Raw genomic sequence first — 27,435 nt, forward strand, 5'->3', positions numbered from 1 at the left:
AAGAAAGGCAAGGAGTGGGAGAGAGCAGAGGGGGAAGAAGTATGGACAACAAATAAAATCATATTTCAACATTTAGTCTACGAAAAATAGTAACTTCATTGATTAGAAAATCCTTATCCTATTGCAGGTAGTATAGTTTTAAAAAAATTTTGTTGTTGTTGTTCTTCTATAGCAAGACAAAACAAAATACTGAGAAAATACTGCAAAATCTAACATTCAAAGCTAAAAGGAAATAGGAAACAAGATGTAAAACAGATTTCAGGAGACCAATCATGAACTTTGTTTAGAACCTATACAATATGAAGTACTGGAAGGACATCCAGGACAGATGTCTAATGCATAATTTAAAAAATAGGATTGACAGAAATCAGGGTTAGAGAGCTAGATCTAGAGATCTAAAGATCAAAATAAAAGTGTTATTGAATGTATGGTTAAGTAATGGTTGACTTGTAAGGAAATGAGCTTAAAAAAGAAAAGGATTAAGGTAGTGATGCTCAAATTCAAGGTATATCAAAATCTCCTAGAAGGCTTGTTCAATTTGCAGAGCCCTATAAGCAGAGTTTGATTCAATAGGCGTTGGGATGGAGCTAAAGGATTTGTATTTTTAACTAATTTCTAAGTTAAGCTGATGTCTCTGGTCCAGGGACCATATTAAAAAGAAGTTTAAAGAATCTGTGCTATATTATATTTGGTGAATACTGAAGAGTAGTCTGAAAGCAGAGAGCAACAGAAAAATGAAGGGGGAAAGAAAAAAAAAAGGACTGAATAAATAGGAAAATATTCAATAATGAAAAGCTAAGGAGCATGATTTACCCTTAAATGATAGAAAGTTTTAGACTTAAATTTTACAAAGTATCATCAATCTGAAGATATTGTAGGGAAACTTCCAGGAAGCTTCCAGGTAAAAATTCAAAATAAAAATTTAAAGTAACACCTAAAATAAGGAAGCAACAAAGAAGTTAAGTCAGGCGGAAAAAGCAAATGTTGACTACTTAGATGTGCCTTCCTCACTTCTCAACCTACAAATATTCCTTAAGCAAAACATCACAAAATCCATGTTATCATCTAACATTATGTGGGTGAATACTATAGTCTGAATTTTTGTGTCCCTTACCCCCAATTCTTATGTTAAAACCTAATCTTTAATGTGATAGAATCAGGAAGTGGGGAAGTAACTGTAATTAGGTCATAAGACCAGAGCCCTCCTGCATGGGATCACCACCCTTATGAAAGAGGCCCCAGAGAGCAGCTCTGTCCCATGCACCACGTGAAAACACCATCATATGAAACAGAAAGTGAGTCTATTGAACACTGAATCTGCCAATACCTTGCTTAATCTTGCTCCTTTCAGCTTCCAAAACTGAGAAGTATATTTTTGTTGTTCATAATCTACCCAGTCTTTGTTATTTTGTTATGGTAACCCAAAAAGACAAAGACAGTGGGATCGAGGGCAAAACAAAAAGAAATAATTCTTAAATGTTGATAGGTGGTAAATAGAAAATTAAGTAAGGAACAAATGGGGCGTAAGAAAGAATTGTAATGTTAACTTTACCATTTCTTCTGGGCTATAAGCACCACAAGGAAAGGGAAGTATCTGCTTTCTGCAACATTGTATAATTACTACCTACTTGATACAGTATTGAAAAAAATACTAAATATCTAACCCTTATTTGTTAATGAATGAATGGATGATAATGATCAGATCAGGGTATTGGCATATCTGTCACCTCAGAAGTATCTCATTCAGAAAAGGGGTACTGCCTCAAAGTTTACTTATTGGTCAGGATTAACCACTCACTCTACAGAAGAAAAAGAACAATAAGAATTTAATTTCTTTTTTAGTTGTACTGGAATATGGCTAGAGAAAGAAAGCTTAAAGATATGGCAAGGTTGAAAAAAAGAGTTGTTTAGGCTAGTGCCTAATGAACAGTCACTTAAAATTGAGTCACTCTAAAATATACAATGCAACTCAGTAGTTACCATTTTGTCTCACAACTTATTGTGGATTTTTGAGTTTTCATAATATTATGAATGCCAACTTCACCTATTGCACTTTGTACTGTCATTCCTTCTATCTCAAAAATTAAAGCAAAATGAATTTATAAAAATGTCAGAATAAATAAAACTGCAAACATTAAAATAAATTTATATTCTTTTGAACCTAGAATAGAAATTGAATTAAAGTTATTTATGTTATAATTAATAAACTGTACAAAGTTTATTTACACCTACTTTATTTACTGCTGCCTTTAAGTAAAACTCAAATAGTTTTCTAACCTCAGTACCTAACATTAAGATTTTTCAGGAATGTAACTATATTATGCTGTAATTAGGTACAGAATATTTTATAACATAATCACTCCCTCCCCATCCCTCCTCCATCAATAGTTTCTAACTGGTACCCCTCTGTTGTGACAGTATTCCTCAACATCTCCCTCCCATTTTCACGTAAGCAAGGATAACCCTAATTTCCAGATTCAGAAATCTTACAATACATTGCCACCAGGTCTTTTTCACACATTTCTATGTTCAGAATCGTCCTAGAGTCATTTTTCCTTTTTAAAAATGTCTTATCAATCTGAAATTAAAAGTATATTAGCAAAACTAAAACATAAATATTAAAAAAAAAAGTCATGGAGCTGGGGATATGGCTCAAGTGGTAGTGCACTCGCCTAGCACGCCTCTGAGGCACTGGGTTCGATTTTCAGCACTATGTAAAAATAAGATATTGTGTCCACCTAAAACTAAAAAATAAATATTTTTTAAAAAGTATATTAGTAAAACATAATTTACTTCATAAAACCATAAGGCTGAGTTAAATAATTTATGTTAAGTTCTTCTAAAGTATTTTAATTCTTCTAAAGTATTACACTCTTGGTGTAACTTATGAATAGAATACTCATTAAATGTACATTCTTGGGCTGGGGTTGTAACTCAGTGGTAGAATGCTTGCCTAGCATATGTGAGACACTGGGTTTGATTCTCAGCCCCATATAAAAACAAATAAATAAAATAAAGGTATTTTGTCTATCTACAACTAAAAAAAAAAAAACCCAGTACATTCTTCTAGGTGGCAAAAACCAACATGGAAAGAACACATAGCAGAACTTGTCAGGGGAGAGACTAGAACAAAGAGACAAGCCAGAAGACTACCACATCAAACTAGAAATGACATAATAGCTATAAGGATCTACACTGTGGTATAGTCAGAATGGAATGGAAACAGTGAACCTCATGACAGTTCAGAAGAATAATTTCTGTTTTGTACCTGGATACAGAAGGCTAAAGAACACACACACACACACACACACACACACACACACACACACCTGCCATTAAAGTGAAGGAAATAAGGGAATCTGAGAGAGTAGTACAGCAAGCCAAGAACAGTTCTCTGAGACTCACCAACTTGTTAGATATGCTGAACTTTGAAATTTTGTAACATGAAAGAAAAGCTGGAAGCATGAGAATAGTGATGTGATAAGTAATCATGTAATCTCTGTACTAGTATTGTTTGTTGTTTATTTTATTAATTTTTAATCATCAACAAATTTTCTAGGGCTAGGGTTATAGTTCAGTGGTACAGTGCTTGTCTAGCATGTGTGAGGCACTGAGTTTAATCCCTAGCACCACATAAAAAATAAATAAAGCTCCATCAACAACTAAAAAAAAATTTAAAAAAAAATTTCTATAGTGGTCCTTTTTGACTTTAGAAAATGTTATTTTTTCTGTTCCTGAATAATATTTTTTGTTGTTCTTTTATCTTAGACTTACTTAAATGTGTATAAAATTCCATTCTTTTATTCTTTAATGATGAGAATTAATGTATACTTAAAGATTAAAATTTACACCTCATTTCTAGGCCTGGCTCAGTTTTGGGAGAAAAGAAGCAAAAATTGTGTTTCCATGTGTGTGTGTAGTTTAAGTATTGAAATGTCTGCTGCTTTCTTAGGGCTGAATGAACTTTAAAAATGTTTCACTGAGGATAGTAGGAACATAAGTTTATGGTCTTTTTACAAATTCAGAGTAACATAATGTTCAGTGATAAGGAGTTGATGTACAATAAAAAGATCATCTATCTACATAGTAAATAAGTGCTATTTAGCCGTAGCTCAGCTGTATGCCATCATCATCCACTTACTAAGCTATGTGAGGATTAAGCTGTAATTTGTGAAATATGGTATTTACAAATTTAAGCATCCTTATGAGTCTTTCATATATATCCCAGAAAGACTGCATAAAGTTTGTCATGTCTATTGACATCTATATGTGTGTGTGTCTGTGTGTGTGTGTGTGTGTGTGTGTTTTAAACAGTAACTGGGAAATGGGGCTGTAGCTCAGTGGTAGAGTGCTTGCCTTGCACTTTGAGGCAGTGGGTTTGATCCTCAGTAAACAGATAAAAGATACTGTATCCATCTACAACTAAAAAATATTTTTTTTAAAAAGTAACTGATTTTTTTTCTTAAAAAAGACAGTACTGGGCTGGGGATGTGGCTCAAGCGGTAGCGCGCTAGCCTGGCATGCGTGCAGCCCGGGTTCGATCCTCAGCACCACATACAAACAAAGATGTTGTGTCCGCTGAAAACTAAAAAAATAAATATTAAAATTCTCTCTCTCTCTCTCTCTCTCTATTTTTTTTTTTTAAAAAAGACAGTACTACTCATAGGTCAGAAAGAAGTAATCTGTTTAATGAAACTAAAATATATGGCAAATTGAAGTAATATACTAAATCTCAATGGGTAAAGAAGGCTGAATTAAACCCAAATCTGTTGTGAATCTGGTAATACATTGCTAACAAAAGCCCAAAATTCTAACCAAGGAAAGATTTCTTTTCTTCCACATTTTTTAATTGGTGCATTGTAGTTGTACATAATGATAGGGTTTGTTGTTACATATTCATACTTGCACACAACATAATAATATAATTTGGCTGCTATCACTCCCCAACACTTCCCCCTCCCTCCACACTTCCCATCTCTTGAACCCTCTACTTCTCTCCTTTTGATTTTCATGAGATTCCTCTCCCACCACTTTTCTTCTCCTTTTCCTCTTTAGCTTCTGCATATGAGAGAAAACACAGGACCCTTGACTTTCTGAATATGACTTATTTTTTTAACATAAATCATCCCTACTTCCATCCATTTTCCTACAAATGGCATAATTTCAGTTTTCTTTATGACTGAATAACTCTATATTGTGTGTGTGTATGCATGTGTATATATCACACACCACATTTTCTTTATTCATCTATTGATGGACACCTAGACTGGTTCCATAGTTTGGCTATTGTGAATTGTGCTGCTATAAACATGGATATGCAAGTATCACTGTAGTATGATGACTTTAATTCCCATAATCAAGATAAGATTTTATAAGAAGCCACCTGTTTGACAAATGTATTGCACACTCACAGTACCAGGCACAGGTAAGGTGCTGAAGATTAACCATGGACAAGACAAAACATAATCCCTGCCCTCCTGAAATTTACTTAGCATATGGAATTTACTTATCACAAACATAAAAAAAAATAAAATAAAATGAACCACACAAAAGAAAATCATTAAAAAAAAAAAAAAACTGTGCTGTGATTAGAAAACCAGAGGACTTACAAAAAACAGCCATAAAAAAACTTTTGCCCTTTAACCACACTATGGAACTTGGAAATCTAATATTTTATCACGTTATGAAATTTACAGAATAAAGGAACAATAAATCATGTCTTTAAATTTTTAATTTTAAGATTTTAAAATACAGTAAACCCAATTTGTAATATTATAATAACTTGGCTTAGGAGGTACACCATTGTACTTTAGTATCTGCATGAGATAGGTTATAGGACCTCATCACCCTTCATGGCTATCAAAATCCAAGTCCCTTACATAAAGTGACATGATATTTGCATATAACCTAAGTACATCCTCTTATATTTTTTTTGGCAGGGGGTGGGGGGAATTCCATGGACTGAACCCATAGTCTCATGGAAACACCTGAGCTATATCCTGATCATCTTTTTTATTTTATTTCAAGACAGGGTAGGGTCTCCCTAAATTGCCAAAGCTGGCCTCCAACTTGCAATTTCCTGCCTCAGCCTCTTAGCAGGCTTTGTAAGTACATACCACTATGCCCAGCAATATCCTCCTATATTCTTTATTTATTTTTACTGAAGATTGAATCCAAGGGCACTTTACCACCAAGCTATATTCCCAATCCAATTTTTAGATAGGATCTCACTAAATTGCCCTGGCTGGCCTCCAACTTGAGATCCTTCTGCCTCAGCCAGGGATTACAGGTGTCCACTACTAGCCCTGGCCTCTCATATACTCAAACATCTCTAGGTTGCTTATACTAATAAAATGTAAATGTTATGTAAATAGTCATTATATTGTAATGTTTAAAAAATAATAACATGAAAATAAAAAAATTGTACATAGTACAGAGGCAATTTTTTCCCCCTGACAATCAATCCATTTGGATTCATGGGTGCAGAAGGGGGATTACTTAAACCTGAAGTGACTAAAGGTTTTCTTTCTTTTTCAAATGATGTTAGGAATTGAATCCAGGGTCTCATGCATACCATCCACAGGTTCTACCACTGAACTACACCCCCAGCCCTAAAACTTTTTTTTGTTTGTTTTTTGAATTTTCTCAAATGTGAACTAACTCCTCATCAGCTGTTAAGTTTACTCCTAGGATCATATCTTGTAAATGTGGATTCCTGGTTTCTGGTTGATTGGTTGTTTTTGTTGTGTGGGGTTTTTTGTTGTTGTTGTTTTGGTACCAGGGATTGAACCCAAGTGCACTTAACTACTGAGCCACATCGCCATCCCTTTTTAGTGTTTTATTTTGTTTTGTTTTTGAGACAGATTCTCAGCAGGTTTGCTTACAACCTCACTAAATTGCTGAGGCTGGCTTTGAACCTAAACCCTCTTGCCTTAGCCTCCTTAGCCATTGAGATTAAAGGCATGCACCACTGTACGACCCCTTCCTGATTTCAAATACATTTGAAATAGATTTTAACTTATCTTTACTTCCACTTCCTCTTCCTGCACTTCCATCAGCAAACATTCTACTTTGGAAAATCGTGACTGCTCATAATTTTGAAAAGAGGATAGCTGAAATTTTCTTTGCTCCAAAATCACCACTTTCATTTTTAGATGAGGTATAATATCTACTGTCAGTTCTTATGAACTGTATCAAGTAAACTTTTGTGCCAAATATATAAAATGAAAAAATATCAGTTCTTAAAGAAAAACAGGATGGTCCAAGTTCTTATTTCAAAATATTACATGATAAAATACTTTCTATTCCTGCAACATGGCCTGTTCCCAGCATTGGAGCTACCCACACCTTTCCCTTCACACTCCTCAAGCAGCCTGCTGGGCAAATAAACGTATACACATATTTCTTTAAAACGAACAAACAAAAACCAAAAAGAACAGGGCCTGGGATGTAGCTTACTGATAAAAGTATTTCCCTAGTGTGCATGAGGCCTTGGGTTCAAACCCCAGCTTCCCCAAAACAAAACTTTCTGTTGAATTACTATTTATGAGAAAATATATATATAATATATATATATATATATATAAAATATATATATATAATATATAATATATTCCTCAGAAGTATTTCTTCATTTATCAGTTCTTGAGTTTGAGAAAAGCTGACCTACATTGTCATTTGAAGACTCATAATCTGAGATTTCCCTTATATGGTTAATTTTGACATTATAATCTTGGGTGTTAACCTCAATCTCTTTGTATTCATCTAATTTATTTAATAACTGTGAAATAGCTTATTTTGTTGATTTTCTTCTCTTTGTCATTATAAACTGTTAATGAAAAAAATGTGAATTCTCAAATGTGTTCATAGAAAATTAAAGGATAATAGAAACAAAGACTACCAAAACAGTATCTCTAGACTTCTTTGCTATTTTCTTAAAAGATGATAACAATAGCTATGAGCTATTTCACAACTGCATCAACCTTTTATTCTACCATTTTTCTGTTTTTGTACTAGTTTGGTCTTTTTAAAAAAATATAGCTGGGAATAACTGATAGGTAAAGATGAAAGAAATAATTTCTAGGATGATGAAATAGCAAACTAATCCATGACAGAGAAAAAAATAAAATTACTAAAATCCTATTTACTATACATATTAGCCACTAAAAGTCCCAAAAGATCCACATAGTAATTATAAAAAATAAGCAAATTTTCTTTTCATCCTTTGAAGACTTCAAGGAAAGAATAAAACATAAAAACCAATCCTTATAAACAGAACTTCTCAAAATGAACTCAAGAGCTAAAACTGGGCCCAGTTTAACAACAACAAAAAAAAAACATTTGTGCATCTATAAACTAGAAACAATACACATTCTCTAAAACTATTCTTTAAATGCCACCATATTAGAATAACTATTTTTGGTTCTCTATTTTGTTTTCTTTTTTGCAGTACTGGGAAATAAACCCAGAGCCCTGCACACTGAGCTACATTCCCAGTCTTTTTTATTTGGAGGCAGGCAATAAAAAGTAAGCAATAATTTAGTTTTATCCAAAATAGTCTAATATTTTAGAGTAGGTAAATGTGTTACTTACATACTTAATTTTTAAAATAAAATCAACTGATTTCTTATAATTCTTACAAACAATAAGCAAAAGAGCCAGGACTAGGTATATTATTCCTGTCCGTTTCTAGTTACAAAAATCTCATATCTGGCTATGCACGGTGGCACAAACCTGTAAACCTAGCCCATGTGGGAGGCTGAGGTAGGAAGATCACAAGTTCAAGACCAACCCTGGCAACTTAGGAGACTCTATCTCAAAATAAAACTTTTTTTAAAAAAAGGGGCTATGGATGTAGCTCACTGGTAGAGTACTTGCCTAGAATGCCCAGGGCCCTGGGTTCAATCCCCTGTACCAGAAAAATGAACATAAATCTCATATTTGATGGAAATCCAGTCATTTTCTATATACTAGTATCAAATCAGTTCTGCTCAACAATAGGAACAGTCCTCACAGCATTGCAAATGTTCATTATGCTGATTCCCAGGTCCCATTCCAGTCTGAAGGAACCTGACTCTCAGGCATAGAACCCAAAAACCTGTATTTATCAGCAAGTTCTATGATTCTTTTAAATAAACAAATGTTTTAAAACAAGCATTCAGGCTCCTTAACAAACCAGCCTCTTAACTGTATTGTCAACGTTAATGTTCTCTGTGGTTTTTGCTACTCCAAGGCACGATGCTCTTTCTGTGTTTTAGCTGTATAGTGCTGAGGAAGTCCTTATAAATATAGTAGTCCTTCCTGATACTTGGGGAATATGTTACAATACCCCAGGGGATGCCTAATACTGTAGACAGTACTAAACCTTGTATATCTATGATAAAGTCTAACTTATAAATCAGGCACAGTGAGAGATTAACAATAAAACAGAATAATTAGAATAATGTACAATAGAATAACCAGAACAGATTACAATAAAATTTATGTGACTATAGTCTCCCCCTCTTTCCCAAAATATCTTATGAGATTGAAATAATTTCAGACCATTGTTGACCATGTGTAACCTAAACTACAGAAAGTAGAATCATGAATAAGGTTGGGACTACTATAGTTAAAACAACTATATCTTTTTATTTCACTTTGACTCTTAGGAAGCATTTCAATTAAAGTAAATTAGAAGTCTGGGGGGAAAAATAGAGACAATTTTCTTAAAAGTTGTAAGTTGCTATAAGTTTGGTATAAAGTTATCAATACCACTTATAGTGTTTGTCATAATAAATAACAACAGGCATACAAAATTATGAATTATCATGATTTGGAATATTTTAAATTCATCCATTATAATATATATGGCCACTAAACCATGACGACAGCAGGAACCATCAACAGATGGACTAAACCCTTCTCAAATGTGCTTTGACTAAGGCATGTGTATGCTACAGGGGTGAATTAATTTATATGCCACATGATTTTGTCAGCCATGTGGGTTCCAATTTAAAAAAAAAATCTAGCACAGTGCTAAGATATTCTTAACTAATGACATAGTTCAGAGACTGAAAAACAGAACCCAGAAATAGCAGAAATATTATTCTGAGGTTTGCACAGTAATAAACTAATCAGGCATATACCCAAAAGAAATTAAAACATATGTTCACCTAAACACTTACACACAAAGGTTCATAGCAATATTATCCATAATTGCTAATAAGTGGAAGTAATCAAATGTCCATTAACTTATGAATAGATAAATCAATTATGGCATATATTCATAAAATAGAATATTATTTAGTCACTAAAAGGAATGGAGAATTAGCAGATGCTACAACACGAATAAATCTTGAAAATATGTTAATTGAAATAAGCCAGTCACAAAAGACCAGATATTGTATGATTCCGTTTATATGAAATGTCCAAAATAGGTAAATCCAAGAAATAGTGAGTAGGATCTGTAGTAGCCCAGGACTAATGGGTTGGGGAATAGAAGGGATCTGCTGGTGGATACGGAGTTTCTTTTTGGGCCAACAAAAATATTCTAAAATTAGATTGTGGTGATCTAAAATTGGATTGTAGATGTACAACTGTATGAACCAACTAAAAACCAATGAATGGCATACTTCAAATGGATTTTACAGTATGTGAATTGTATCTCAATAAGCTGTTTTTAAAACTGCATTTGGAGCCCCTTAAACTAAAGAGAGACAGGGCTTTAGTGCCAACCAGCCTACAAAGGGTTAACAAGCATCGTTGGATGCACAATAGCCAAGTTAATCAATCAAATGTCTTGGATTTCTTGCTTCCCTTCCCCTCAGACACCATCCTAACTTGGCCTCAGTGTCTTCCTTTCCTAGACTTTCTGAAGTGCATCTTTAGATGGCTAGCATGCTCTATTTGTTTCATTTTTATGTGGTGCTAGGGATCAAACCCAGTGCCTCACACATGCTAGGCAAATGTTCTGCCACTGAGCTGCAGCCCCAACCTGAGGTGTATCTTTTTTGATAGATCAGATTCCGAGATTTTTGTGATAGAAAATCAAAAGAAAATGAAGTTAAAAGAAAAGCTGAAAGAAGTTTTGCTTTGTTGTAGGGTTGGAGAGGATTTGAAGAGTGTGAGAGCAAAACTATGGTATGAGGGCAGATGTGGAAGACAATTATTAAAAATATTTTACCCATGGGCTGGAAGTGTAGCTCGGTGGTAGACTGCTTGCCTAGCAAGCATTAGTCCCCCTTAATTTGATCCCAAGTACCAGACAAACAAAAACTTATTTTGCCAGGGTTGTCTTTTTTCAACAAGCTTGAAAAAGTATTTGCTACTTTCCTTTTTTTTTTAATTTTAAGTTAATTAATCTGCAAAATATATTAATTAGCTTAAGTGGGCTTCCCACTATAAATGTTAAAATTTGGTACACAGAACACATTTATAGAACATGCTATTTTGATTTATTTTTATTTGTTTGTACTGGAGATTGAACCCTGGGGGTTGCTGTACCACTGGGCTACAACCCTAGCCTTTCTTAAAGTTTATTTTGAGACAGGGTCTAAGTTGCTGAGGCTTTCTCTAACTAGTGATTCTCCTGCCTCAGTCTCCTGAGTTGCTAGAATGACAGGCATGTGCCATCATACCTGGCTGTTGTGTTTTTAATTTTTTTAGTTGTAGATGGATACAATACTTTTATTTATTTTTTTAATGTGGTACTGAGGATGAAACCCAGTGCCTTACACATGCTAGGCAAGTGTGCTCTACCACTGAGCTACACCCCCTACCGCCCCTTTTTTTTTTAATGGTAAAAATATTTAGAAAAGAAATGTGCATTTGCAGGACCCTTGTACAATCTCTGCAGAAGAGATAGTCTTGCATACTCCTGTACTTTGTATTTGTCTTTTATGGTTGTTTTCTCTTTCCCTACCATCTGGGATCTAATCTCTAAAGATTATATATTACCTACTTTTGTACCCCAGCACCTAATACAGCACATCTTACATGAATTAGATGCTCAAGAAACATCTCTTGATATTGATGATCATAATAAATATCAGTTAAATATAATGTGTAAATACAGCTGTTAATAATGTGAACACTTACTTAAGTGCCAACTTTCAGAGATCCATTCTTGAAAAAACTGTTTATTCCACCTTGTTTTTAAGTCACTACTTCATGAAAATGGAATGATTTAAGGAACATCTTTACTTTTTCATAAAAATTGATTACTAAAAAGCCATAAGTCATTTCTCCACCTACAAATATCGAAATTATTTCTGTTAATATTAACACTATTGGCTTTCATAAAAAAATCAAACAAATATATAGTAGCAATATTTAAACTATTATTTTTGCAGCAGAATTATGCTAACAAAATTTTATAAGAATTCTCGATATATAAAACTTATAAAAAAAAAAACCTTACACATGAAGCTGAGGTATCGATCTCTGAGTCCCCACTTACTTGGTACCTATCCTACATCTCTCAGTAATCTCAGGGGTGATTTTGTGGAATACAATTCGAAAACTGCTGATCCAAGGTAACCACACTGTAGCAATTAAACTTATCCCTCAGGTTCAATACAGTTCTCCTTCTTGTCAATTGCCTAAGTGTACTGACAGAATGCAAGGAAGAATCTCTTTTGCTATTTCAAGAACCTATGCTGGAATACTCACAAGAGTTTTTATTCCAATTTATATTGTAATTTTTAACTCCTATTTATATTGTAATTTTTAACTCCTATTTATATTGTAATTTTTAACTCCAAACACTTTTACAGAAGACCAGAACACAATTTTCCATAAATTCCTGGGAAATTACATGGTAGTAAAGAAGACTCCATTCTTTGGCACTGGAATAGTCCTTGGTGAGCACACACAAAATAGATTACTTATATCAGGTTTTTAAAAATATATATTTATTTTTTAGTTTTTTTAGGTGGACACAATATCTTTATTTTACATTTACATGGTGCTGAGGCTCGAACCCAGGGCCTCACGCATGCTAGGCGAATACTCTACCACTGAGCCACAACCCCAGCCCCTTAGATCGGTTTTATAAAAGCTAAGTTAGTGTTAAGCAATTAACTCTGAAAACTCTCTAACATCCTTAAACAGCATCCCAGAGCGGTATTAGCTTTTTACTTAACTTGAATAAAGAAAGACAATCTTCAGAACTATAAATAGGACACTCTCAATTTTCCTTTCTCTTAGCCAAATAAACATCAAGTCCTTTCAAAGTTTCTTTCCTATTTTGGAACAGTTCCTCCTTATCATTGCCACTAATACCACCCTATCCTAACCTCAAAGCAGCCTCTATACTGCCTACCTTAATCTTTACCTATTCTCCCCTTCAATCCAAGATTATTTTTCCTTGCCTCAGTATATTTAAAAATGTTTATTAAGCACTCATTATATTCCATTCACTGTTATAAGTATTAGGGACAGAAAGTAGACAAAATTTACTATTATTGTGTTCCATTTTACCAAGGGTAAACTTAATGTTTCACAGATAAAAGAGAAGCTATGCAACTAAAATACTTCATCCTATCTATATTCCTAAGTAAACCATCCCTCTCTGCCCACTGGATACCTTGTCCAGGACAACTACATCAGCAGCATAGATGAAAAATAATTATGTGAGTGAAAGAAGCCGGACAAAAAAGAAAACATTGTATGAATCTAAGTAAAATCACAGAACACGCAAACTAATGTGTATGACAAAGGAGATCAGTGGTTGTCTAGTGATGGGGATGAAAGTCAAGGTAAGCAAGGGACAGGGGTAGGAACTGAAAAGCAGCATAAAGAAACTTCTGGGGATGAAAAATAATTTCATTATCTTGATTGTTGTGATGGTTTCATAGGTGTATTTACATGTCAAAACGTATCAAAAATGCATGCTTTAATTGTGCAGTTATTTGTTATGTCAATTATACATAAATTAAAATGGTCTAAAAACATGTTTAACCTAACTGCTAATCAAATTAAAACAGGAAATACTGGGTCTCACTTGAATAATCTGAAGGGATATGGAACCAGGCTCAAATTTTATTATAGTTCCCAAACTGATTCTAATGTGCATCCAAGGTTGGGAAACTGAACTATACACTGATACTCCAAAATTTTTGTCACCAATCCTAATATCTTGTACTTGTGTCACAAGTCCAGTTGGATGTCAGGAGCACCTCAAAATAATATGTACCTGGTTAAAAAATTATACTCATAGTTGCTCCCTTTGTACACCTTTCATTCTTTGACATCTTCCTATCTTAGTAAACAGCACTTTTTTCCAGTTGTTCAGACCAAACTCTTAGAAGTAGTATTCATCCCCTTTTCTCTCAGACCCACATGTAACTCACCAGCAAATCCTTTCCACCCTTCCTTCAAAATATATCCAGAAACTAATAATCTATTACCACTTCCACTGATAATCACCCTTATTATTCTTCAAAACTAATGTTCTTCTATTGTTCTACAACAGACTATTCTACAAAGCAGCCACTTTAATCCTTCCAAATGTAAATCAGACTAAATCGTTCTTCTGTTTAAAATATCCAATAGTGTATTATCCAGGTTTATCCAGAGAAACAGAACCAACAGAGTATATATCATTATAAGAAACTTTATTAGATTGACTCATACAATTGAGAAGCTTCAAAGTCCTACAATGGCTGCATACAGGCTGGAGAAACAGGGAAATCAGTAACTACTCAGTTCAAGAAGTTAAAAGCCACCAAACAAGAAAGATAACAATGATTCAGCCCCTATCAAAGTCTGAGAGAGCTCCTTGTGCAAGTTCTAATTCAAAGGCTAAAGAACTTGGTCTAATTTCCATGGGAGACAGCAAGAGAAAAACACATCCTCTCAGAGAGAGAAAACAACTGAGAGCTAGCTTCTCCTTTTTTTCTTTTTTTTTACTCCATGTGGATGATGCTGCCCACATGCAGAGCAGAGCTTCCCTACTGGGTTATGCCAATCTTCTCGGCAAATAGCAGACAAACCCAGAAGTCTGCTTTACCATTCTCTCTTTACTATTCTCTAGGCAACCCTTAATGCAGTCAAGTTGATAACCAAGATTAACCATCACAAATGCACTCTTCCTCTCCACCAAACCACCACCCCCATTCCTTGTACTCTGGCAACCAGAGTACACAACAATAAGAAAATCCAAAATTCTTACTCTAGTCCATGAGTCCCTAACATGACTTAAACTCTGTCCCCACCTGATCTATACTTTCCCCTCTGGAACTCTGTTCCAGTGTCTTTACTCTGGCTGCCATAATAAAATACCATAGACTGGATGGATTAACTAAAAGAAATTTATTTCCTCACAGTTCTGGAGGCTGGGAAGTCCAAGATCAAAATCCAGAGGGTTTAGTTTTTGATGAGAGTGGCTTGCAGAACACCTGTTTTCACATGGCCTTTCCTCAGTGCACGCATGGGAGAAAGACTTGTCTCTTTTCCTCTTTTTTGTAAGCCTACAATTCTATGGGAGTGGGATCTCACTCTTCACACATTTACCATTGCCTCTTAAAAGCCCTATCTTCTAAGCTGGGCACAATGGTGCCTGCCCATAACCCCAGTGACTCAAAGGCAGAGGCAGGAGCATATCAAGTTCAAGGCTAGACTTAGCAAATTAGTAAGACCCTGGCTCAAAATTAAAAACTAGGACTGAGGATATGGCTCCATGGTAAAGTGTCCCTGGATTCAATTCCCAGTACCAAAGGCAGGGGGCTATCGCCAAACATAGTTACATTGCACACTGGGCGCTAGGGTTTCAACATGTGAAGTCTGGAGATACAACTTAATCCACAGTGTCCAGCTTCACTGGCTATCTATCTCTTCCAAGAGTGCTTCACCTGCTGTCCCTTGGGCCTACTCATTCCCTCATTTCTTCCAGATCTCTATTCAAATGCCAATTGCCAGAGAAGCTCCCTAACCTGACATAAAACAGTACAAGAATAGCCTGGTGTAGGTATTTTTCAAAGCTCTTCAGTTGCTCCTATTGTGCAGTCAATGGTCTACCAAATAAGATCAAATGGTACCTGAACTGTCAATTTTCTCCATATCAGACCCCAAGATCTGGATCTGTCAGGTGAAGCAAAGCACTTCATTTGGCTTTGTGCTATCTTAACATTCAGATTCCTTTTTATCTATTTTATAATCCTCAATCCCCTCTTTGAAAATGTATTGCATATGTGGAAAAATACACACAGACACACACAACTTTTAGAAAAGTTAAGAGCACCCAAATTTTATGATGAAATATAGCTTACTCCCATTATTCCCTCCCACTGGGGATCAAACCCAGGGCCTCAATGGGTTACATCCCCAGCCTATCATACCCCTGCTTTTAAACTACTTATACTTTTTTATCTCCCACAAGTACTATGCACATACTGGACAGTGAATGAAGAAATGCTGAATGAAGAACTCTTGCTCACAGAATTACCTGCCTTTTCAATTCAATTAACTATTTATCCTCTGTTGCTTTGTGAACTCCCCTATTGACTGGGTCAGATAGCAAAGAACTGAATGAACCCTACCACCAAGAGATCAATGAGGAAATGAGTTCCTCAGTCCATTTGCCAACGAAGAACTGAGGCCTGACAACAGTCACCTGAATAAGCCTGTAAGAAATTCCCCCTCCCTGGGTCCCTGAGATAACTGCAGTCCCAGTCACAACACTGATTGCAGCCTATGAGAAACCTGAATCGAGGACCTAGTTAAGCTAGCTAAGACCTAGCTAATCAGAGGATCTAGACTCCTGATCCACAGTAACCAAGACAATAAATGGCTGTTGTTTTAAGCAGCTAAGTTTTGGGATAATTTGTTATGCAGCAGTAGATAACTCATACATGCACTGAGGATGGCTTCTTTTATACACCTAGTTCTGGTCAACTGGATCTTTATATGTTACACAGAAGTTATAGGACTCACATAATTTACATTGTACTATAACAAATCATCCATCAGATTAGAGTACTTGTAGTGTAGGACAAGTTATGTTTTGGTTGAAGTTATTAAAGTAAATATCTGATTTGCCCATTACTGTATTACTTCTAATACAGCTGTTCCAGTATGTGTTTTACTCCTTTATAATGTCCACCTTTTTTTCTGTGCTCATTCCTGTACAGAGTTTACTTTGTACTATCACTCCTTAGTACTTGCACTATTCCTTTTCCTCTACTACTTTGCATGGTTAAGTAAGATATTAGTTCTCATAGTTATCAGCAGGCAGTGGCACTGCTCCTTTCATTCTAACACTCCACTGTTTTCTATCAGACAGACCTGTTTCTTCTTGTATAATAATCAGATCTAGGGGCTGGGAATGTAGCTCAGTAGTAAAGCACTCACCTAGCAAACACAAGGTCCTGGGTTCAATCCCCATCACCTCAAATAAATAAATAAATAAATAAGATCTATAGCTCTTTAATAACTGCTCCTGGAAGAGCTAAGTGCAACACTCTCAAAGCATGATCTGTACACCACTCACTAGTGGGCTCTGTCAGTGTACCAAGTGTTCCACAGGCAACCTGGTATAATAACAAATTTTAAAAGTAATTATGATTTTTCATGGAGCTTTGCTATTGTACAATGTGTAATCTAAAGCCATAAAAATTATTTTAACTCATAAAAGGTGGAGTGACAATCCTCAGTACTAAAAAATAAAAGGAGTGAAAAGAATTCCACAAATGCAGAAAGTAAAACAATGATGTAAAATTCTGAAGAGAGCATCAATGCAATCTGGAATGTTAATGAGTACAACTGGTATCAATGAATCTGCAAGATAATGTTTATGCACAAGTTAACTGGTAAAGTATAAATGGGAGGATATTGATAAGTATCTGAAATGGGAAGTATATTGATACCATCTTTCAGCCTCAATCCCAAATAGTGACATGAAGCATCAAAGCTTCTGAATAACTTTTAAAAATAAGCATCTCTCTGAAAAAACAAGTTTTAAAAAACAAGAGCAAAACAGTTTTTTCTATATAGAAATGATGATTTCTGTCATCAAAAACAAATGAAAATTACAAAGACATCATTGAAAGAGAAGTTTTTATAAAAAAAATATCACAAAGTTAGTAACACATTTGATGAGAAAGCAGAAGACACAAAATTCTTTTAATTTGATGTGGCTGGGCATTGTATATTGTCAGTATCATAAAATGTGGAGAAGTTAAAACTATTGCATGTGCACACTAGCAGATCATTTGTTTTAAATGCCACAAATGTGGAAAAATGGCCAACAGCTCATTAGATAGGCAATCTATTTAAAAGGAAAATCAATAACTTTTTGTTGGTTTTATCACTGACATAAGGTATTTCCAGTACAGTAAAACTATAACAGACCAAATTTAATATCAACTGGATTAAGTGGGCTAGTATCAATATTAATAAAATACTATCTATGGAGATAAAAAGTTATTGGCAATCAAAAATACACCTCCAAGTTTTGACTCAATGGAGTAAGAAAGATCATAGTGGGTTTTTTTTTCCCTACACAAAGAAACTATTACTGAATATTCAATTTCCCACCTTAGTATAAACTAGTTTTTGCAGGAAAATGTATTCATGTGTCAGGACATTGATAACATCTGAAATGATCGCTTCTACAATTTCTAGAGCCTTGCTCAAGTGGTATTCATATCTGAACAATATTTGGAACAGCATCAATATGGGCATAATACAATAATTTTACATTTTTCTTTCTTTTTAAGTGCTGGGGATCTAACTCAGGGCCTCATGCATGCTAGGAAAGTGCTCTACCACTCAGCTACACTTCCAGCCCTTAACTTTTTTAAAGCAGTAAATTATTAGGGCTGATTACCACTTAGTGACTTTCCTGCCAAGAATAAGTAAAAAGCTGATTAACACAACATTTGCCACTGCCTCAAACTTCCAGTACTTTAATGGGACAAAGTTCATCAAAAGTCCAAGAGTATAAGAAACAGCCTTCAGTAAGAAATTATCCTACATTTCCAGGGCAAGTCCAATCTGAATATACAGAATTATCTAGCAAGCCAGTACTTGCTACCAACTCAGCAATCTATAATCTTAAATTAGCATATAAGGTAGTAGAATTTAAGACAAAAAATAAATATATTAATGGAGAACCTGATCTATAGTTCAAACTCATGAGTCCTATACAGAACCCAGTAAACAATATTCTTTTCACAGATATGGTTTATTATGAATAATAACTTCTTTATTTTTATTACTGTTGATGTGATAATTTTTTAAATTTATCTAGTTTCTGTTACAAGGATACTAAATGATTGAGATATAATGGCATATTATTTAAGAGTCTGATTCCAAAGTAAGAATCACTAGATTCTAATCATACTCTAATATTCCATTAAAATCTCATTTCTTGGGCTGGGGGTGTAGCCCAATGGTAGAGCATTTGCCTAGCAGTCTCAAGACTCAGGGTTCAATCCCCATTACTGCAAAAACAAAACCCAAAAGAGTCTCATTTATAAGACAGTCATTATGAGGAGTAAAAACTACACATTGTATAAATGCCTCAATACATTTTCTTATGCATACCTGTTACTAAATATCAATAAATAATAAACAATTATTTGTTTTTATTTCTTAAGGTTATCAATTGAGCGTATGAAAATATGAAGGTAAATATGTGTAGATGTTACTAAAACCTGACTTAAGAATGCATCTTGTAAGAGTTTAGTAAGTCAAATTTTGTCATTTGCAAACAAAATGGCAATGCTACACTAATGTCACAATCTGAGAAAAAATAAAAGCTATTTGTTTTCTCCATCTTACTTGTGCTTCCCAATTTCAGAGTAAGGGTTAGACAAATGCTATTTGTATTTGTCACCTGATTACCAGGATACTATAGAAATGAGAGTGAGTCTTCTGATACTAGATCATAAAAGTCACGTTAATGTTGCTCATTCTTGGGTCACTAACTCTGTAGGAAGCCAGCTGCTGTCACAAGGACACTTGAGCAGCCCTCTGGAGAAGTACATATGGCAAGGAACTAATAAGGCCTCCTGTCAACAACAGCCAGAGTGAACATACCATTTTGGAAGCAGATGTTCCAGTTGAGTCAAACCTTCAAATGACTGTAGCTTTAGCTGACATCTTAATAATAACCTCAGAAGAAATCCAGAGCCAGAACTACCCAGCTAAGCTGGATACATTAAGGAGCCTGGAACCTGGATTCAATGCTGAAGGACTCGGGGAGTTATCATAAGTTTAATCCATATAGGGATTTTAAGAAATATTTTATTTTTACATATATTTCTAATATTCTATAATGAAAAGTTTTAAAAATTCAGTCCATTTTCAATACTCATGGCTTATAATGCAAGGACATTGGGCACAGATGTGAACAACAACTGTTAGGTGCCTGAGAACACAATGATACCACAATAGCAGAAATGTTCGATTTGGGTATTTGGCCTTGTGTATGCATCTGTGAGTTCACATGTGTGTGTGTACACATACACAGACACAGATGTGACTTACAATAGATTACATCCAGACAGACCTGTCATTAAGTTAAAAAAAAAAAATTAAGTCAAACCATCATAAAATGGAAACTACCTGTATAAACGTATCTATATGTAACGTAATGTTTAAATATGATATTAGATATATTATTATAAAATATATATGTTTTGCAGCAGTTTTAAAATCTTTAGAGATCCTTATGTTTCTTAGGTTAATATTAATATATGATGGCCTTTCATAAGTACCAACTGATGGTGTACGCTACAGATAGGGAAGATAAATACATGCCAAGTATGAGATGGAAATTACCCTACTGTAGAACATTTAAATAATTCATATAAAATAATCAATCTCAAGACTTAAATAATAGTAATGTATGTACTACTACAGTTTTTGCTTTCTAAATAATAAAAGCAGCTACCTTTAATTTTGGTATGTATTACTACAGTTTTTGCTTTCTAAATAATAAAAGCAGCTACCTTTAATTTTGGTATGTATTACTACAGTTTTTGCTTTCTAAATAATAAAAGCAGCTACCTTTAATTTTGAGAGGGTTAAATTTAAACCTTTCTTGTTTTAAAGATATGAAGTCTTTCTATGTTGACTAGGCTAACTCCAAATTGTGAGGATTCAAGTGACCCTCCTGCCTCAGCCTCCTGTGTAGCTGGGATTATAGGCATGCATCACCATAGCTGGCTTGATTATACTATATATTTAATTTTTCACAGTTAAGAATCATAAGAAATCAACAAATAGGTATCTTTTGGCTAAGAAAAGATTTAATTCAGCCTTCTCTGAAATTCCAGATCAATAGTTATATACTAAGTTTATAACAAAGTAGTATACTTCTTAGAATAAAAACAATATTCTAAATGAAAATAAACATTTATGTTTGCTATAACAGGTGTAGCTCTAATTAGTTACACTATACCACAAACTAATAAGTCACCAACTTGGGTTGTAGAGAAGTGAACTAAATTAATTTAGGGGGCTAGGGTTGTGGCTCAGTGGTAGAGTGCTTGCCTAGCACCTGTGAGGTACTGGTTCAATCTTTAGCACCACATAAAAATAAATAAAGGTATTGTGCCCATCCACAACTAAAAAAAAAAAAAACTTCTTTAAAAAATTTTTTTTGAATGAATGAGTCATAATGAAACATTTCAAAATAACTGAAAAGGAGGAGTTAGGGCTTAAATATCAGATATAAACAAAATGCATTAAAATTAGTTTATCTAAAGTCAAAGTAGAGAAAAAGAATAGAAAGGAGATTTTGTTGATGAACAGAGTCCTAATAGAGGAATGACACATGACATTATCTGTTAGAGTTCAACATCTCTCTCCAAAGATAGTAAGGAACCGTTCCAGGATTAGGTTCCCTAAATGATATAAAAGAGAAATTTAGGACAAACTTCATAATCTTACACAGGACACCTGTTAATATTTACTATGTACTAATACATGGAAGTTGTAACCAGAAATTTTACTAGACAAGGCCACAAATAAATACAATATGCTAAATAACAATGCTACTCAGTTAATACAGACCAACATTGTCTACAATGTTAACTCAAATTTTTTGAAATAATATTTGCTTTCTATTGAAGCTTTGTTAACATAATATTAACTAAATTATTTCAGTTATCAACTGTATCAGCTCACTAATACACAGTTTCAGTGCAAATAAAGAATAGTACCATATTAACATTCAAAGTTAAATGTAAATAAACTAAGCATGTAAGATCTGAGCACTTTATTGTAGATTAATTATGCATACATGCAATGTGTTTTCTTTTTTCGTTGTCTTTTTTGTTTGTTTCTCTTTAGGGATTGACCCACGTGCACTCTACCACTGAGCTACATCCCTAGTTCTCTTTACTTTTTATTTAGAGACAGGGTCTCTCTAAGTTGCCCAGGCTGGCCTAGAACTTGTGATCCTCCTGCCTCAGGACTCCCCCTAAACCACACCCTACTGCCAAGTTGCGTGATTGCAGGCTTGTGTCACCACACTTGGCCATACAATGTGTTTTCTAATGTCAATTAAAAATTTAAGTAGCACCAGGCATGGTAGCACACACCTATAATACCAGCTACTTGAGAACCTGATGCAGGAGGATCTCAAGTTCGAGGCCAGCCTGAGAAACTTAATGAAACTCTGTCTCAAAAAATAAAAAATAAAAAGGGCTGGATATATGTAGCTCACTGGTAGAATGCCCCTGGATCCAATCTCTAGTACCATTATGATGGTAACAACAACAACAACAAAAAGTTATTATTGTTATTATTAAACATAGCAAGACTTCAATTATGAGTAATGAAAAAAGAAGTGTTGATAAAATGGATTCCCATAAGCCAAAGTATAAACTGTTAAAAACCAAACCTTTATTTTTTGTTCCTAGAAGGTGTTACAGGCTTTACTGCATTAGTAAACACTATAATACACAAGAGCTACTAATTTTGAAGGGTGTCTTTGTGTACAAAGGATCATACTAAGCTCTTTAGCTTCACATTTCATGTGAGCTCTTTAGCTCACATTAATTTTAAATTCCATTTTAGGTGATGAAGAAACTAAGGCCAAAATGTTCAAGAAACTTGCCATGATCATGTTCCAACTCTTGTTCAACCCCAGATATGACAAATTCTAAAGTCCATCCTACATGTCACAATGCTGTGCTGTCCTGATGACTAAGAACCATCATTTGGAACCTCTCTCTAGAGTCACATTAAGATGTTTGGGGCCATCTGGCCTTATCTAAAATGGCAGTTCCAGAAGGCTGTGTCACTCTACCCGTGATTCTTTTGCCTCCTAGCCTGCCGTCTGATACTACTTTTCTGTATGTTTGCTTTTCGCAACCTTCATCATCCCATTCACAACACCAAACCCAAATTGCTTTTAATATCTATCATAACAGAAAAGAACTTTAAAGTTGCCAAGAAAAAGATCTTATCAAACTGGCGATTGTGTTTATAAAACAGTTCTTTCACACTAATATTACAGACTATGGCACAGAAAACAAAATTACTAAAAAGAACAGAGTTGTAATTTTTAGAGTTGCATGGTGCACTTCAGAACCTAGCAGGGGAAAGATGGATGGAGAGGAAGAGGTGATTACAGAACTCTGAGGATTGCAAATAAAGGGTACTATCACATTAATATTCAAAATTAAATGTAAATGAACCAAGCATGTAAGATCTGTGCACTTTATTGTAGATTAACTGTGCAATTACACGCAAAGTGTTTTTTTTCTTCATCGTCTTTTTTTCCTTTTTTCTCCTAGCACTAGGGATTGATCAGGGGCACTCTACTACTGAGCTACATCCCCAGCCCTTTTTTTTTTTTTTTAAATACAATGCCGTTATTTTATGTATTTATATTTTTTTAATATTCATTTTTATTTTTTTTAGTTTTCAGCGGACACAACATCTTTTGTTTTGTATGTGGTGCTGAGGATCGAACCCAGGCCGCATGCATGCCAGGCGAGCGCGCTACGGCTTGAGCCACATCCCCAGCCCACATCCCCAGCCCTCTTAATTTTTTATTTTGAGACAGAGTCTCACTAGGTTGCCCAAGTTGACCTTGAATTTGTGATCCTTCTGCCTTAGACCCCTGACTCCACCCTGGGATTACAGTAGTGCACCATTGCATCCTGCTTCATAATCCTAAATTCATTTTGTGCTTTTTACTTTGATTCAAAAGAAAAATGTGAGTCTTCTTACTTCCTTGATTAATCAAAGAATAAGCTCTGCCGCAGTCTGGCTGGGCACAAAATCACGAGCCACCACACACCTTGTAGATTCAAACAGCAACTCTTTATTCTCGAACTGTCACCGGCACTTTACACACACGTTCTGGGCAAAATCCACACACTCCACCGGGCTCTGAATCCCAAATACTCTCTGAATCCCAGGAGAACTCAAGAAACTCAAGGAGCGGGTGTGCCTGAGGCAGCAGGATACGCCCTATTCCCAGCAGGGTACACCCTAAACCTGGATCCGCCCTGGTCCTTGAGCAAGGTCACCTTACATGCAATGTCACTGCAAATGACCTGGGTCATGCCATGCGTCATACCTACTTGGCAATGGCTCTCAGCAAAGCTCTGTTTTATTCAACCACTTTTTCTCTTTTCTAACTCATTACTTGCTATCTTCATTAATTCTTGCTATCTTTATTAATTGCTTTTTTTACCTTATGTTTATTTTGTTGTTCTTTTATTAAATTCTTTAGCTGAATATTTAACTTATTTTCATTGTTTTACTAATGAAATAATTAGGAAAATTTCATTCATGACCTACATTATTTATATATTTTATGTATTTAATTTTTATTGTAATTACTTTCTAACAAGACTGCAACTATCAGTTTATAATATCTTCAGAACTTTGATGTAAGCTTTTTTTTTTTTTGAGACAGGGTTTCTCTGAGTTAATTAGGCCTTCACTAAGTTGCTGAGGTTGGCTTTGAGTTATATGAGTTTTTTTTTTTTTTAAGGAGAATATTTTCACATTTTCTCAACTCAAGAAACTGAGGTTTTTGTTTTAAGGTTTGGAAAGACTTTATGGTTTACTTTCCAGCTCTTGCTTTTGCTATTAATGTAAAATTTCTTTGTAGAATATGTGGTAAATAATATACCTACTTATAAAGATTTTTTTTTCAAGCAGAGAATGGTAACATGCACCTGTAATCCCAGGTACTCAGGAGTCTGAGGCAGGAGTATTGCAAATTTAAGACATGCCTAGGCAATTAGTAAGACCGTGTCTCAAAATTAAAGAAAAAAAGTGGGGGGTACTATAGATCAGTGGTAGAGTGCTTCCCTAACATGTGCAAGGCCTTCTCCATCCCACCCCAACAGCATGACAGATTCTAACAGGAATAGGAGCTGCAGTGGATAAGGTGAAGGAAGATTCTATGTGACATATTGTAGAAACTGAAAATAAGGCTGGAAAATATTGAATGAGGGGCAATAACTAACTGAGAGGTAGGTGGGCCAGAGGTAAAACTTTATGGGTCATGTTAAAGAACCTGGATTTTAATCTAGATACAACAGGTACCCTGAAATACTTTTAAAGAGGAAAGTGACTTCCATTATATTTCTATTTTTAAAATGTTGTATAGAGAATAAACTGAAGGATGACACATATAAAACTGGGAATGGGAGAGTAATACACTATTAGAGTAGTTCAGATGAGAAATGATGGTTGCTTGGAGTAGGTGACAAATAATAAATGGGCTGAAGCCAATAGATCCAATGATTTTAATCAAAGTGTTACTATTCAGTCTAGCTCTTCTAAAACTCAATTGTTAAGTTATGAAGTTTACTTGTAGTTCTAAAGTTATTTTTACATACAGTACAATTTTTATATAATAAAGACATCTGTTCATTTCCATAAATTTATTTATTCAGTAAATATTTACTAAGTATATAATTATTGACAAATAATGATCTGGGAATGGGTATATAGCAAAAAACAAACAAACAAAAAAACCCTAGCCCTATAAAGCTCACAAGTTATGAAACAAAACAAAGCTAAGCCTTCTTATATATCGGATTATGTCCTACAATAATATTCTAAATCAGTAATATAAAAAATTTTTGGTGTTATGTAGTCATTAATTCACTTAATAAATATTTACTAAATGTCATCTATGTTCCAGGCCCCATGCTACAGGTTTAGAGAAATATCCCTTTATGGAAGCATACGTGTTAGTAAAATAAATAAATAAAGGTAAATGCACACACATATTAGGTAGTAGCGGAAGAAAAATAAGGAAGGAAATGAGAATCAAGTGTTACACAGAAATGCTATTTTTCTATAAGGAAACAAACAAAGACCTTCTGAAAAGATTACACTTTAGCAGAATCTTGAATGAAGTGAGGTAATAATTCATGCAGGAACCTGGATGTGAAACAGTGCAGGGAAGCAAGACCAATCTAAAAGCCCTGAGGCAAGAGGCCTGCATATTCAAGCTACACTAAGATGACAAACTGAACTGCAGTGAGAGAAAAAAATGGTAAAAATAGTTTAAAGAAGCAGTCAAGAATGAATTTTATAAGGATTTCCTATCAGACAATGGAAATAATTTGGAATTTTATTCCAGTTAGGATGGGAAATTAAACTAGAATGGAAAGGTTTTGAACAGAAGAATAATATGATCTGATGAAAGTTAAAAATTACCTGGCACTGGGCTATGGTTATGGCTGGTACATGTGAGGCACTGGGTTCGATCCTCAGCACCACATAAAAATAAATAAACAAAGATATTCTGTCCATGTAAAACAACAAAAAAAAATGTTAAAAAAAATTACCTGGCACCTATTTTGAGATAAGATAATCCAGAGAGATGAGTGTCACAGCAGAAACTATCACCAATTTATTGCAATAATCAGGAAAGAGATGATAGTAGTTTATATTAGGATGATAAAGTAGAGGGTTGATGAAGTATATTTTTAGATGTACAGCATACAGGATTTGCAGATGAATGAGAAATACAAGGTTAAATAAGAGGATCAAGAAAGGAAAACTGGGAGAGGAATCTATGTTCCATTTTACATGTTAGATTTAACACCTAGAAGACATACAAGTGGAGTTGCCTAAATAACTGCCTAGTAGTTCCCATATGAAAAAAATGGGGTTCATTTCTTGAACATATCTCATTGAAAACACTTTTTTTCAGTCACACATTAAATATGCACACAAGACAGGCACAGTGGCACACGCCTGTAATCACAGTGGCTTGGGAGGCTGAAACAATAGGATCCCAAGTTCAAAGCCAGGCTCAGCAATGGCAAGATACTAAGTAACTCAGTGAGAGCCCCTGACTCTAAATAAAATACAAAATAGGGCTGGCGATGTGGCTCAGTGGGCGAGTGCCCCTGAATTCAATCCCCAGTACCAAAAGAAAAAAGAAAAAGAAAATAGAAACACATATACACTGAGTAACGAGATCTTCAAAATAACAATATTAGTTAAAATAATATGACA

General features: G+C 34.6%; 1 protein-coding gene across 8 annotated transcripts in view; it reads right to left on the reverse strand.

The window, feature by feature from the left end:
* Yaf2 (YY1 associated factor 2) overlaps positions 1 to 27,435 on the reverse strand; it is a 71,565-nt gene that overhangs the window by 3,392 nt on the left and 40,738 nt on the right. The window contains exon 6 of one of the 8 annotated variants that reach the window (XR_009225950.1): positions 5 to 12,230. The exons of the other annotated variants lie outside the window; for them this stretch is intronic. The gene's annotated coding sequence lies outside the window, so the exon portion shown is untranslated. Of the gene's footprint in view, positions 1 to 4; positions 12,231 to 27,435 lie in introns of those variants that run through there. 8 annotated transcript variants of the gene reach the window in all.

Source organism: Marmota monax, unplaced genomic scaffold (assembly GCF_021218885.2).
Source record: "Marmota monax isolate L192 unplaced genomic scaffold, Marmota_monax_Labrador192_F-V1.1 WCK01_AAM20220418_F8-fsc00012, whole genome shotgun sequence".
Classification (NCBI taxonomy): Eukaryota; Metazoa; Chordata; class Mammalia; order Rodentia; family Sciuridae; genus Marmota; species Marmota monax.